This window comes from Coenobita brevimanus, chromosome 64 (assembly GCF_032717465.1).
Source record: "Coenobita brevimanus isolate Jiangsu-jjx chromosome 64, ASM3271746v2, whole genome shotgun sequence".
Lineage (NCBI taxonomy): Eukaryota > Metazoa > Arthropoda > Malacostraca > Decapoda > Coenobitidae > Coenobita > Coenobita brevimanus.
Genome location: NC_137017.1, coordinates 3,286,701 through 3,302,949, shown reverse-complemented (window position 1 = coordinate 3,302,949; position 16,249 = coordinate 3,286,701). Strand labels below are relative to the sequence as shown.

The window sequence follows — 16,249 nt, the reverse complement described above, 5'->3', positions numbered from 1 at the left end:
TCCCTCCCCCCCACACATACTCATTTTTTTTTTTTTTTTGCCACCACCTTGGAAGGATGCCTTGACTGGGCGTGTGGCGATAGATGAATCGATAGGTAGAAAGATCCTCCGCCTCACAGTACAGTACTACCTTGGGAACCTGATGTGTTAAACCCTTAACTATAACATGGGGTTACGAGTTACCACTTTTACGCTTAACTCGCCCCTGCGATAGATCCCAAAGTTTGAGGGTTAACTTCTTTCGTACGATGACACTTTTTACCTCGCCCGGATGGAGTCCGATGAGGTACCGTGTATTGTTTTTGGTTGAGTTTGTTAGTTAGCACCGTTACGGAAAACGGCTGAATGAAATTATACATGAAACTTTCAGGATTTGTGGGCATTGGTCCCCAAAGAAAGTGATTGAATTTAAGTGGTAATCGAGCGACACTGAAATCAAGGTCACGGATTTTCAGAGGGCTACGACTTGAACGGTTGTAGATATTTACTGTTAGGAACACACAGGAACTCGTAATATGGGCTTTCATTTGGCATCAAGACCTTTGACCTTGAATGACCTTTAAAGGTCAAATCCAAGGTCACGGATATTCAAGGGGCTGTAACTCGAAACTGGTTGAAGATAGAGAGATATTTACTATAATCAACATACAGGAAAACCCACATGGGTTTTTAATTGGTACCTTGACCTTTGACCGTAAGTGATCTTGAGAGCTCAAACTCAAGGTCACGGATATTCAGGGAGTTATAACTCGAAACTTGTTGAAAATAGAACTATTTATTATTACCAAGATATAGGAAGTCTCGTTTGGGCTCTCATTTGGCAGCATGTCCTTTGACCCTGAGTGATCTTGAAATGTCATACTCAAGATCACGGATTTTCAGAGGGCTTAAGTTGAAAACATTTGCGCCATTACCTCAGACTTTAACTCATTAACTCCCAGGGTTCCTGTGTGAGGGATTTTGCTGCTCTCCGCTATCGGCTCATAGTCGCGAAGCTCATAGGTCCCAACCCCGGGGTTCCCTCCATTATTTACTATTGAAAATGCCCAATTCTGTCCTATATTGAAAACGCAGGGCGCAAAGGGTTAACTGTGCACTGACAGTAAATGGCAGAAACGAGTCAGTATTTAACAGCAATAAAATAACTGCTGTCGGGCAAGGTTTGTTGTGCCTGGCACCACTTGGTATTTTATGTTTTCTTGTCTTATGTAATTAATATCTCAAACTTTGAGGGTTGACTTTTTCAGTACGATGGCACTTTATTTCCTTTTTTCTTTTTTATATAATTATTGTTTTCTCCATTCTTTAATTTTGTCCTTTCTCATCCTCATCCTCATCCTTTCGTTGCTACTCCTCACCCTAGGGCAGGGTGAGGAGTAGCAACCTCCAGAGAGCCTAAATTTGCCCAGTTTAATTGGCCACGCTTCCATTTACTTATCATTCAAGCCCACGGAACCTGGCTTCATCAGATAGGCCAAGGAAAAATTCACCACGTTCTGTAGCTTCACATATACCTATCTTACAGAGTCAGTCCGAACGCTGTCACGTTAATAAGGGGATGCCAAATCCCTGGTTATGTGCTTCTCTGCACAAAATTCATCCAGCCAGCTCGGTCTCTTGTCAGTTTCCTAGCCTCACCAACTTCCATACCTCTCTTCCTCACACACTCATCCACCATATCCCTCCACCTTCTTGGCCTCCCTCGCCTCCCTCTCTCCTTCAAAATCGCTCAGATATACATTTTTCACCACTCTATGGTCATCCATTCTCTCCACATGACCAGACCATCTCAGTACACTGTCACTGATTCTGGTGTCCACAGACATCCTCACTCCGCATCTTTCACAGATCACATTATTATGTATCCTATCCACTCTCTGTCCTTCACATACATTCCTCAGCAGTCCCAAATCCACTGCTCTTACTCTTGACTTTTCATTTTCATGCCACACCATAGTCTCACATCCGTAGGTTAAAGTTGGCACTAACACTCCTTCATGTAAGCCTCGCGCAGCTGCAACATTCAAGCCTCTGTTTTTTATCAAGGCCTTCATAGCACCAGCTACTTTCTTTCCTTGTGTCACTCTACTTTCCACTTCTTTTGCGCATTTTCCTCTCTTTTCTGTCACTGTACTCAGACATTCGAACTCTCTCACCAATATCCAGTCTCTCTCCATTCACTGTAACATCAGTAACCGTCCCTTTACTCTTTTCTGTCTTTACTATCAAGGCATAGCGCTCCCAGACATCTACAAAACTCTGTACTAGTCTACCAAGCTCTTGTCCTTTCAATATTTTGTAATTCTAGTTATCACCATTTCTTCCTATTTTATCTTTTTTACACAATTCTTCCTATCATAATATTCTTCCTGTTTTATCATTTTTTTTATAATTATTGCTACTTCGAGGCGATTTAGCACAGCTACGGGTAGATCTGTGGTATTGAAGGGGTTGATGCTGGTGGTTGTTGTTAGTTGAGTTTCTTAATTTGGGCGTCGTTGTGGCGCCTACAGTCTCCGTTGACGTATTTAAACACTGCCACACCCCCACCCCACCCACACACCCCTTCCCTCCCCCTGTTGTCCCTCACTCCCTTCCCTCCCTTGTTCCAAGTCTTCAGCCGCTGTCAGCCTTGTCCCCCTCCCTCCCTCCGTTCCCCTCCCCTCATCCTTCCCCTTCAGTCCCCTCCCAACCCTACCCTCCTTTCCACTCCCCTTCCATCCCCTGCCAACCCTACCCTCCTTTCTACTCCCCTTCCATCCCCTCCCAACCCTACCATCCTTTCCACTCCCCTTCCATCCCCTCCCATGCCTATCCTCCTTTCAACTCCCCTTCCATCCCCTCCCAACCCTACCCTCCTTTCCACTCCCCTTCCATCCCCTCCCATGCCTATCCTCCTTTCAACTCCCCTTCCATCCCCTCGCTTCGTTTCCCTTCTCCTTCTCTCCTGTCCCTTCCCCATCCTTCCCATTCCCTGATCTAACTCTCCACCCCTACCCTCCTCCACCCTCCTTCACAGTCCCCTCCCTGTTTGTCATCCCTGCCCATCCTTTCACTCCACTTCTCTTCTCCCTTCCCCTTCCCCTTCACTTCCCCTCCCCCCTCTCCCTTCCCCTCCCTTCTCGTCATTTCACTTGCCCTCCCATCCCCTCCTTACCTGTCCTCCTGTATCTTTTCAATTCCCTCCCCTCCCCTCCCCTTGTAATATTTCATGATGCATTATGTAATTTGCTCCTCACAGCACTGTAGTCGTGTTCCGGAACCTATTTGGTGCAGTTATGAAAGGTAACGACCACAACGGTGTAAGCACATATTGTAATAATAGCCTTTGAAACTCTCTCTCTCTCTCTCTCTTTCCTTGAAATGTACTTGGAGAGTACAGGTAAATAAATATTACTACGGAAACTCTCTCGTCACAGTCTTCTCCCTTTGACATCCCGTGCACACTTCCCTTCTCATTGATTTTTCTGTCTCCAGTCTCAGTTTGTATCCTCCTCAACTCATGTGTATCTGTCCATTTCTGTATTGTCGGTCTGTCTGTGTCTGCCCAGTCGCTGTTTACGTGTATTATATCTTCGTGGCCTTAATCTTATTTCCTTACTACCGGTATCTCTCTGCGCACTTCCTCGTTGTCTGTATATCATTCCTTCTGTCAGTCTTCTCTTTGTTTCCCCCTCCCCTCATGCTGCCTTCACCCCCTGTCATCCACCTTTTCCCAAGTAGCGCTGTCAGGTAAGAATGCCCAGGTACAGTCGGGCTCACAAGTTCACCTACCATTTCACTTGGTCAGTTTCACACTCAGGCGATTCTTATACTTTCATTCCAGACGCATACATTCAAAGAGAATCATCTATACTATTTCACTGCATCTGTTTCACATTTAGGGCATATCTGTCACTTTTCACACAGAGACACACCAAACCTTTCTCAGCTTAGGAAAATTAGCCAGGAAAGGAAAAGAAGTCAGTTTTCACCCGGGAGAAACACTCCAAGCCTTTCTTAGCTTAGGAATATTAGCCAGCAGAGGAAAAGGAGAAGTGAAATACGAAGCGAACTTTTGTCAGCGACTGAGGAAGGGGAGAAGCAGAAGAGATGAACTACTAGGTGAACTTGTGTCATCGATTTTACTTTGGTATTTGATCTTCACGGGGACGAGATCCATTGTAGTTAGGTAGTCTCGTTATCTAAGGAGTTCGTGGCATTAAGATGGGCAATAACGAAGCTTTCTTTTAGATGGCGTTTCTCTCTGTCTGTCTGTCTGTCTGTCTGTCTCTCTCTCTCTTTCTCTCACACACACACACACACACACACACACACACACACACACACACACACACACACACACACACACACACACACACACACACACACACACACTCTCTCTCTCTCTCTCTCTCACACACACACACACACACACACACACACACACACACACCTCGGCCTTGAAACATATAAAAGGAGTATTATACAACTTCCGGGAGCAGCATTTTATCATATTTAATGCGGTAATTCGCCTTTAACATCATAGGTAGCAGGACACACACAATTTTATGCAATGTTCGAGTATATCCGAGAACGACCAATAAAATTATTTGATGTTATCATGTACTTTTTTTTTCCCCTGTAGCAGCACACCACAATTTATAGCCTTCACGGTCAGAAAATTGTATTATTCGTATTTCATTCTAGTTGGTGTCAGTTACAGAGAAACAACTCTTTTTAGTTCCATTTTAAGGATATTGGCAACTGGCGAAATACAGTGGAAACCCAATCTTTGCCAGTGCGTGTTTCAGTTGGTTCGATTTTTCCGCTATGTATTCGTCAGACTTTGGGAATATATTAAATTTTGACATTCTATGCACTCTGCCCTAATAACATGTTCATCGGCAGCTGCATATCACAACCTTTGATAATTTACGCTATATTATATTTTTCCCAATAACAGGACAGTGCCTAATTTAGCCCATGTAGCCTACAGGTATTCTGCTAAAATGACTCCCTTGAATTAATTAACCTGTGCGTTTTATCCAGACGATTTTACTCAGCCTATGGGAGACCCTTTGCAGTGAAAATGTTATTGAAGGTTATATCTAACCCCTGTAGCTCGAAAAGTCTTTTAAGCCGAATAAAATCGTCTGGAGATAGCAACAATTGCAAGAAATGTTATCGAACTGAAGGGGTTAATTTTTCCCATCCTTTACACGTGTGGGATTTCGAACTAATGAAGCAGAAATCCAGCCCGTTTAATTAGTTTTCATAATACCTTCACGTCAGCACGATATTGGCGTTTTTTCGTTGCTGTTTTTTAAACTTGGGGAGTTACACACACACACACACACACACACACACACACACACACACACACACTTTTTTTCTTTTGACTTCCAAAGGAAGCTTTATATATATATATATATATATATATATATATATATATATATATATATATATATATATATATATATATATATATATACACTAGCTGGGGCACCCGGCGTTGCCGGGCCAATAAGGCCAACGCTTTAATCCTATTTGTTCCAGTTCGATATTTCTTTCTACTCTAGAAGGACCATGTACCTCTTATGCTTTTGAGGAGGGATTATAAGAGGTCCAGGAACTTTCTATTTCAGTTTTCGCAGATTAACGCACAGTATTTGTGCGCACTCGTTTACTATTACCGGTGACCTCAAATTGGCCATGGAGGTCAGCCTCACATAACCTGTGTCCGAATTGGAGGTCATGTGAGTCTCCATGCCAAAAACTGGGCTGCTAGGTCCAGTCGTTCAAGCGTGTATTACCGGTGACCTCAAATGGCCTCCGACCAGTGACCTCAAATGACCTCGAAGGTTAACTTCACATAGTCTGTGTCGGAACTGGAGGCCATGTTAGTCTCCATGCCAAAATTTGGGCTGCAGGAGTGCCCGGTGTTGCCCGGGCCAAAAAGGCGAACACTTTACCGGTGACCTCAAATGAGCCAGATCTGAATATTGACCCCCCTAAAACCATCCTTGGTCACCCTGATTCAGAATATATATGAGTCCGTGGGTCTCTGGCTCCTGGTTTGGGCATGATTGAAGGACAAACAAATAAACAACGCGGCTCTTTATATATATATATATATATATATATATATATATATAGAGAGAGAGAGAGAGAGAGAGAGAGAGAGAGAGAGAGAGAGAGAGGTGTATAAGTGTATTGAACCGTGCCGTTGCCGAACTTCGTGCATTTCAATAGCACGTTTTATTTCTGTAATTACCAGCCAAGTGTTTAATTTGTCTTCCAGAGCTACAACACCTGCAACTTATTTTCATGCATTGGATGAGTATAATTTAAATTAGGCTATATGGAAATGATGTACCGTAGATAAAATATATTTGCAACCATACAGACATAGGAAATTCATTATTGTTACTATTTTTATTATTATTATTTGCTTGACGGAAACTTGAACCTCTAATATGTTTTACTCAGCTTACTTTAACCTGACCTAAAATTGCCATCTGTCCATAATAAATGATGAATTGTAACAAGGTATTAATGGTGCCATCCACGAAAAAGTTCTGTGGCAGGAGTGTAGAGCCTTAGTACCATACAGTATTGCCTTTCTGTGCCACGGAGCTAGGGGAAGGAGTCTGCAAAGGACGCAACTCCCTGCCAGGTTAGGCAGAGGAGCCATAGCCAGAGTTTAAGGGTCAGTGGACTTCTTATTGCTGGCCGGAATAGCTAGGAATGTGGTTTTATTGTGTGGTGTAGAGAGTAGTCTGGTGTTGTCCCAAACGTAAAGAAAAAATACTCGGAGACGGTACTGTCGTATGGAATGAAGAGAGAGAGAGAGTGAAAGATAATCCATTCAGTCCGATATTAGTGTTTCAGTTACATCTGCCCGGTTTTAATGAACTTAGGGCGAACATCTAGCTGATGATGGTGTTAATTACAGCGCTGCCTAACCCCTGAAGTCTCTCAAGAGAAAAATCGTCTGAAGGTACGAGAAAAAGTACGTCCTCGAACAGAAGAGGCTATGATTTAGTGGGAGTGAAGTGAGTGGAGTCAACCAAGAGCAAAATGGAGGGAAAGAATGTGAGATTAATTAAGGGGAGCGAGGATACTGGTACTCCAATGGTCGCATCACCTCTAGAATTTAATATGGGCCAACACCAGACGATTTTACTTAATTCAGGATGAGTCTTGCAGCCTTAGAGTAGTATTGTCTTCATCTATTCTCCCATCGTCACGTCAGGTATAGTATTTTATTTGAGCTAACAACAGACGGTTTTATTCAGGTGAGGGTGAGTCACAGGAACCTGAGTGCTAATTTAGGATTTTTTTTTTTATTTTACCGGTACCATCCCTTACAGGTGCGGTCTTAAGTAATAGATACAGTAGATCGAAGAATAGATTATGATGTGTATGTGCAGAAGCGCCTCTGTCAACATGTAATGTACAGTATGTGGGAACAGCGGACCGGTATGCTTATTTTCTTCACATGTATTCCCTATAGTCCAATGAGGTGCTTCTTTGTTTTATTCTTTCAGCCTCTACAGTAGACGATTTTATTCAACATGAGAGACTTTTTGAACTGATGAAGTTAGGAATAGTTTGCAATATCCCTTTCATTGTTATAGGTCTCATGAGCTGACTAAGATTCTCAGGAGATAACAAGAAAGAGAAAAGTCATGGAATTGAAAGGGTTAACTTCACCCCTTCCTCAGCCCTTGCTCTATGCCACTACTCCCCCCAAACCCGGCCCAGATCGTTCACTTCTATTTGCCCAGCCCGCCATTCTATGTCCTCCTCCCTCCATACCCTCTTCATCATCTTGTCAGGAGGCTGCAATAAAAGGGAAGGAATTAAAGCTCATTAACCTTTTCATTTGAACTGTCACATCTTCATCATCGTTGTCGTCGTCGTCGTCGTCGTCGTCGTCGTTGTGATGACCTAAGATCTTAGAAGTGAGATGGGTTTCTAAAAAAGAAAGAGAAAACAACAAAGACTGAGAACTAGAAACATGTTTAGTGAAGCGGGCCAGTCATTCGCACATCATTTAAGCATCCAGAATCATGACTTTACCTCAAGTCTAAAAATTAGAAAAATTTGTACTTTTCTTTATTGATAAGTTTCACATTCCTGGTATTTAATTTTGGCAAGCTTTAGGTGATTTTATTCGGTACTGGGAGATCCCCAATAATCAGAGGGGTAATGCATTTTACAGTATATCTTTCTGTTTTCTGTTTGCAGAATTGGACATTGGAGTCCGTGCCATCATGTATCCAGCCCAGACCACCATCCTCCCCTCGCCCACTCTCTCATGACGCAGGTAAGAGGTCAGTCACTGCTTGTAGGAGTATGTTGTATTATACTTCATGTTTTTATATTAATAACTTCAATCCGAACGTATTTATTTTATTGTATTTTATTTTTAGCTACCACCAGACGATTTTATTCCGTGCTTTTACTGTAATTGTGAAGGGACTAAGTACAGCTATATCTAACCCATCAGACTCGAAAAGACTATCGTAAGCTGAGCGAAATCGTCTGGAAAACAAAGTAAACAAAACTATTATTGGATTGAATGGGTTAATACGTTGTGTTATAATTTGTCTTGTCCTATGTCACTTCGTTTATATATATATATATATATATATATATATATATATATATATATATATATATATATATATATATATATATATATATATATATATATATATATATATCGTACACTTGTTTTGAATGTCAGTAATTGGTATGACTCATGTTTTTGTTATAGTTAATATTGATGAAAATGGTTTAATAGTTGTATTTTTTCATTTTTCGTCGTCAGCTTCGTTTCCAGATTGTTGCGGTGTTCTGTAACACTTCCCTCATGCTGCACACACAGACACATTGGCCTTGTGCACTCAAACACATTCCCGAATTCCTAAAACACACACACACCTACAGAGAGAGAGAGAGAGAGAGAGAGAGAGAGAGAGAGAGAGAGAGAGAGAGAGGCGGTGTAATATGAGCGGGTGTGTTAGATCCACCGCTTAGTTTGTGTTGGTAAAGGGAGGGGACACCAACCGCCCTCCTCCTACCTGTTCAGGGACTGGTATAGGGACATTTATAGTAAGTGTGGCGCCGTGTAGGGTAGGTGTGGTGTCAGCGAGGGTAGTTATGGTGTCAGTGAGGGCAGTTGTGGTGTCAGTGAGGGCAGTTGTGGTGTCAGTGAGGGTAGCTGTGGTGTCAGCGATGGCAGTTGTGGTGTCAGTGAAGACAGTTGTGGTGTCAGTGAGGGAGGTAGTGGTGGAGTGGACTGGTGGTCTGAACCCGTCTTGTAAAATCGGTCAAACGCTCGTGCCAACACCACAGGGGTGATGGAATTGTTGTTTATTAAAGTGGTGTTGGCAAAATCATTCTTAAATGACCACAGACACATTTGTATATATTCCATCTGATAAAATTGCCCAGTCCTGCATGACGTCACCCTTTTCACCCTTCATCCTTCAGCAAGCTCTTTGTTGTTGTTAATTATTATTATTATTTAGACGATTTTGTTCAACTTAGGAAATTCCCATATTGTAGTGAAAGGTTGCTGAAGGGTGTATCTAAACCGTCTGTTCGAGATTGCTAGAGCATGCATGGTAAATATTATGTCCCGGGGTTGAAAGGATTAAATGATGGTAGTTATTAGCCATGCATGAATTTCCGCACACACACACACACACACACACACACACACACACACACACACACACACACACACACACACACACACACACACACACACACACACACACACACACACACACAGGACAAAACAGATGAAAAGACCCCTGTATTTTGATAACTTGCCTTGACCTCCATCATGTGCAGCTTTGATGGCGTTTCCTGTCGAGGTTCATATTAATTAATGTCATTGTACATAATTTTTCGTCAAGCGCCATTTCAAAAAGTAGTTTAATTTTTTTTTTTTTTCCCGCGGAGACGCTGACTTGGGGTGCAAATTTGGATGCTTAACCCTTTCGTTGCGAGGTACCTGTTTGCCGTTTTCCTTTGGTTAACGTCAGGTGATTTAATGATGCTTAAGAGAAACTCTGAAAATATCGTGATTAACGTTTTGGCCGAGAAGTAAGACCTTTGTATTTTGTTCCAGCGTGCAGTGGATGACTTATCAAGCTCGGAAATTCATGAGGCCAAGAAGTTCACACACACACACACACACACACACACACACACACACACACACACACACACACACACACACACACACACACACACACACACACACACACACACACACAGGAAAAAATGTGTTTAATAGTGTACGTATCAGAACTTGCTGTAACAAACCTGATAATGAAATGCATACAAACAACCCTCTTGAGTGACTGCCATGCTTACTAAATACAGCAATGTTAGGTAGTGTATTCTGACATTACGAGGATGATGGATGGAGGTGTAGGTGTTTGTAGTGCGTGGTTTGTCAAGGTATGCTTAATTATACCTTTTATCTCTATGTGCGAGAGTGGCTTATTATTACACATATATAACAGGCGCTTCACCCAGAAAGATGCCCAGCCACTTTCAGCTTAGTTGTTTGTTAGGTTTCGTTTCATTGTACAGTCTATTTTTGTAACCAGGAAACTCATTCGTACCTCGTAACTAAGGCTTACTGAAACTCATGTAGCCACGACTTAACACTTAAATTACGAGAATGCTCCAATTTCATCAAGTTTTAAAACAGACCAACTATAGGACATCAATCCAAAATTTTCGACCGCATATCGGGTCCACCTGTTGACCAGCTGACACACTGCCCTGCTAAGGCGCCCCTGACAGACCAGTAGTTACACAGATAGTCCCCTAAGTGGCTTTTGAGATTTCGTAGGACCTCTGTCTTAGCGGTTTATTCAGCACAGTTCAGTTTCACATGCTCGTGTATGAAATTGATGCAGTGTCGTTATTAGCATGAGATATGCCTAATAAGTAGCTGTGGAAGGTACAACGAAGCCGTGTATGCCACCTTGAATATGTGTCATAGATCTACAGTATAGAAAGCGGTGATCTAAAATAATTGCAATACCGATTTTTGTCTTGTAACGCTTGCCTTGGTCATGATTAATTTTATGAAAGAATTTTCGCCACCAGCATAATGCCTTGTGTTGGCAGTGCGGGACGGAAATGTACAACTGCAAATCGGTACCGGTATCTATAGTTGAACCTTAGTTAGTAGTTCATTCTGTCTGTCAGACACTGAGGCCAGTAACTCCTGGCCAGAATGAAGTTAGTGTTACGGGACGAGATCGTAGACTTAATTTTTCCTTATTTTTTTGGTTCTATATTTTGGTTTGAATTTCAAGGTCATTTCAGCCTGATGATCATACACTTAGAAAAAAATACTTCCATGTCGTATTTAGTTTTAACACTTAGAAAAAAATACTTCCATGTCGTATTTAGTTTTAACACTTAGAAAAAAATACTTCCATGTCGTATTTAGTTTTAGTCACATTATTCAGCGTTCTGTCGGGTATCGCTAGAACATCGCCCTGTAACCCCTTCAGCCAGAGTGCGTTATTTGTATTTTCTTCTTTGGGTTGGATGATTTTATTCAACTTAGGTGAGAGTCGTTGTGGTGAAAGGAAATATCGAAGGTTGTTTCAAGTTCCATAATATTAAAAGTCTATCATGAGGTGAAAAAACTCGTCAGGAGAGAGCAAGAATATAAGCGTCATCGAATTGAAGGAGTTTAGTTTGAAATTACATCAGAAGTTATTTAGATGCAGCCTGAAAAAAACTATATAAGAAGTAGCATGATGTAATTTCTTCAGTATGGTGGTCATATTTTCTCCCGTGTTACCGCTAGGCGATTTATTAAAGGTTGGGATAGATCTTCGAAAGGGGTTAGAAAATTTCAATTAATCCAGTTAAAATGTCAGTGGGATGTCTCATTTTATTCTGCTACCGTCAGACGATACATATCTATATATTACTAGGGAGGACCTCTTGTAGGAGATATAGGTGTTTATATGAGCTAAGTAAAATGATCTGGAGTTAGCTGGACTACACGACAGAGCCCTTATGTCTCTGCTAAAACGTTCATCGAGATAGGTTTGATCCATTTTGTCGCGGTGAGTTTCTGCGAGCTATATAATATCTTCTGACGTTAGACACAGTGAAACGTGAAGTAGTTAATTTGCGCTCAGTGGGTTAGAGAAAGCAGTGGCATCTCGGAGGGAAACACTGCAAGACAGATAATCTCTCAAGAAACCGTTTCACCTGTTCAGTCCGATGACGTATTTTTTCTGCATTCTTGCAGATCACACGCGATTTTATTCAGGTAAGGAGAGACTTTGAGCTGAGGGAATTAGATACAGCCTTCAGTAACCTCTCCGGCACAAGAAGTTAATTTGAGCTGAATAAAATCGTTTGTAGAAAGCAAGAATAAAACTGAAAACACGTCATCGTAGTGTACAATTAGGAGTTAAAGTGACCGAAAAAAAAAAAAAGCGGGCTGTCTGTTAGTGCTCTGGACCATAAGAACTTCAGCCCCATCAGTCCGATTACTTCTGTTTTCATTCATGCAGTCCAGACGATTTTATTTTCCGTAGGATAGATTTTTCCGATTACCCTTTGTTCATTCTTGCATTCCAGACTATTCTATATTCTTCAGGATAGGTTTTTCGAACTGGTCCTCTCAGAGTTAAATAAAATCGCCTCGAGGTATTGAGAATAAAATATAAAAGACGCCATCGCCTCAAAAATTTCATTCAGTGTCCAGCAAAATATCTTTTGGGGCGGGCAGATCGTTTTATGGCGACTGTAGGTCTTTCACCGTCACCTGGCTGACAATTTCGTCCTATTCAGCATATTTCCCGTATCTCAGGGACATTAAAATACAGTGCTGCTGCTCTACATCCTTTCCTTAGCACTTCATCGTTACTAACATACTGTAGTGATAACTCAGCAATGAAAATGGAAAGATGGCAATTTTAGGCCAAGTTAAGGTAAACAGGGTATAACAACTATAAGAACTTCTTTAACAATCTCTTTATTACTTTGATCTGGTGGGGATGTGTAATCTGTTTATCTCACTGATCACACTGAATATAATTACGTACTTAGCGTGGGTGCTTGTCTCCAAAACTTAAGCCTTTGAGCTCGTTGCGTGTTATTCACCCATTACCCTGGGTTACAAAAGCCCTGGATCAGCCAAGTAACGAATTACCGTAGCTCCCGTGGATGTCACCCATTTTACCTACCAACCCACAAAGGGCGGATGGACATCTGATGTTGAACTACTCTTCTACCGTAATTGAAGACCACCCACGTCAGAAATACTCTCGAGACTATTAAATCACGGACATGGCGCTGGGGTACTTGAGTCAGTTATCAAGGTCAGAGGTCAAGAGCTGGTTGGATTTAGCTCGACGTTACCGGAACTAAATCGTACCTTGTTGCTTATCAAGTGTAAGTTTATGTTCAGTGATATTTTCACATCCCTTATGAGATAATATTGATATATTAATGGTATTACGTGATAATTACCGTTGACAATCACAGCAGGCATTAGCTGTTGGGAGACTCGGACATTCACATGCCTCAGGGCAAAGTCAGGTGTGATACTTTATTATGCAACGATCTTCATGGTTAAATTACCTTGTTCCTTCGGATTTTAAAGGGTACATAGACTGCTTCATTAACTGTCCACTTTGATGGTTATATATGCGTAGGGAGTGACACCGTTGGCGCGACACATGCCTTCTGCCGCGCCCACCTCTCCGATTGGCTGACCAACCAGGTTGCCAGCACCACGATGCCGTTGCAGAGTGTCATACAGTATTTAGATGTTAAAGAACTGGTGTGCTGTTTACTACTTACCTTGTTTGTATTGTCTGCAGGACAAAGAAAATGTATAAGCTAACAAAACAAGACACCTGGCTTGATGTCATCGCCTGTAAACTTTTAGGCCTACCTCGAAGAAGCCAACTTGTAAATGCCAGCAGTTTTGGTCCGCGGTAATCTTAGACATAAACAGCCCCGGAAATACATTAAGAATGGCATCATGATGCTCATGTATCATGTCTTCCTTACATATGATGTGAATGATACTTGCATTAGAATACCACACACAAGGCGAGTCTATCAGAATTTCATGAGAGGCACTTGACTGATAAAATCTGGTGGCGCCTCCCCTTAGACAGCCAGTGGTCGCTTGGCGGTGGAGAGGGGCGTTACGTCGCGCTTTGCCATTCCGCGTCTAATAAAAAGCGCATCAAAGTTCCATGATACAAGTAATCTGCCAAAGATTTTTACGTATTAAGATGCTTTGGACACTGCAGTAGTTGTGCCCTTGAAACTACTGACTGCTATCAAAACTAATTTATAGTTATAAAGGGCCAAGGAAGTGTTTTATTTTGGCGTTCACGTGGTCTTGTGTTGTTGTTTGGGACGAGCACTCTGAGTCTCCACCTACGTCATCCACAGCCATCGTTTACCACCCCCGCCGTTAGGAGCGGATTCTGTGCCACCTGTCAGCGCTGTTAACCAGGTATGTTCTTGGGACTTTAACGCCTTCCCTGTACGCCTAGTTGTAGAAATGTAGCGTCCCATACAATCAATAATTTCAGCACCGCGGAACCCCTACATCTGAGATCGGAGCAGTAAGTATCTGTTAGTATCGTATTCTGACGGATGTGTTAAAATTGAGAGTTTCAAGGTGTAAGCAAACCTCTTAATATTGGCGATCATGTATGGAACACTTCTAATGGTTAGCCATCATCCCACATTGCACTGTAGTTAACAACGATACACTAAGGTCAGATTTTCTATCATTGCATGCTTCTTATCGCCAGGTATTGGTGACCTGCTCACACCTTCGCGGTCTCACTTTTGCTAAAGTCGTATCAAAGTGTGTACAGAGCCAGACGAAGCCTACGACGCAAGGGATAATGCTGCAGAAGGCCAGTTTTTCAGCAAGGTCGTTTGTAAAACTGCGACGGAGGAAGGGGGTGAAGTGGAGGGAGGTGGCGAAGAGATGGGTTTCTAAACACACAAAATACTATTACACACCCCAGATATGCTGGGCTGTATATAAAAAAAGAAGCTAAATCATACAACCCCAGCTCAAACAAAGCCATACAACCTTCAATATTCAACTATCCTTTCACCGTATTTTCTTTCACCCATTTTTTTTTTTTTTACCAATCCTTTTCTCGCCCTATTAACCACACACACAAAAACTAGGGATATGTTTAGTCTGGGTTCCTTTCTCCACCAGTGGTCAAGGTTAGAAAAAAATATTTATTCTGTAAATATTTGGTTACCTTTCTCCTCTACTGAGCTGGAGTGTAAATGTCTGTAAATGCATGGTTTTCTTTTCCCATCCATTGAGAGGTGTGTAATGATGTGTTAGTGTGTTATCCCTATAGGTATTGCACTCTTTCCTGTATGTCGGTCTGGGTTGGGTGAAAGATTATAATTCGTTAAATAATTGGCAATCTCTCTCATCCATAGGTCTGGGTGTGTACTTGGTCTTTAAATATTTAACTCCCTTATTGGCCCCATCCATAAGTAAAGAGAAATATCTCGTATAAATATTTAACATCCTGCACGTCCACCAGTATGGGTGTGTTTGTGTGTTGTCTTTAAATATCTGGGTAAATATTATCTTTAAATATTTGACATTTCTGCTCGTCCATTGGTTTTGTGGATTTAGACGTTGCCCTTAACTATCTTGGTAAGTATAAATATCTTTAAACAGTTTACTACCCTGCTCGTTCATTGGTCTGGAATGTATTTTTACGTTAAATATATCGATCTGCATATAATATCTTTAAATGTTTGCCTTCCTTATTCGTGGAACACATTGGGTGTGTTTAAATGTTATGTATAAACTTCTCGGTCTCTGGATATTCTGTAAATGGTGTATGATGCTTCGTAGTGCCCATTCCTTAGTGATTTAGTTTTCATATTACTTCTTAACCCTATCTTGCATGATTCTTACAGCATTTTAATATCGATGTAGTTTGCATCAGTAACATACAGAGGTATAGTGAGGTGTGATGTGCAGAATAAATCGTAAAGGAAGAGGTAATACGAATTTAACAAAGCCTCTTCAGTACGACCCTCTGTCCGAAGTGTGTATGATCCAGCGCTTATAGACTATGCTCCCTGCTCGTTATCCTTCACTGGTACAGTCCTTGAGAGAGAGAGAGAGAGAGAGAGAGAGAGAGAGAGAGAGAGAAACTGACAGCGAACTCTATAATTATTA

The 16,249-nt window shown here is 41.7% G+C and overlaps 1 protein-coding gene across 1 annotated transcript in view; it reads left to right on the top strand.

The window, feature by feature from the left end:
- The first annotated feature begins 14,469 nt into the window (after window positions 1–14,469).
- LOC145404616 (uncharacterized) overlaps window positions 14,470–16,249 on the top strand; it is a 291,194-nt gene continuing 289,414 nt past the window's right edge. Inside the window, exon 1 of the mRNA XM_080276137.1 lies at window positions 14,470–14,527. The gene's annotated coding sequence lies outside the window, so the exon portion shown is untranslated. The remainder of the gene's footprint in view (window positions 14,528–16,249) is intronic.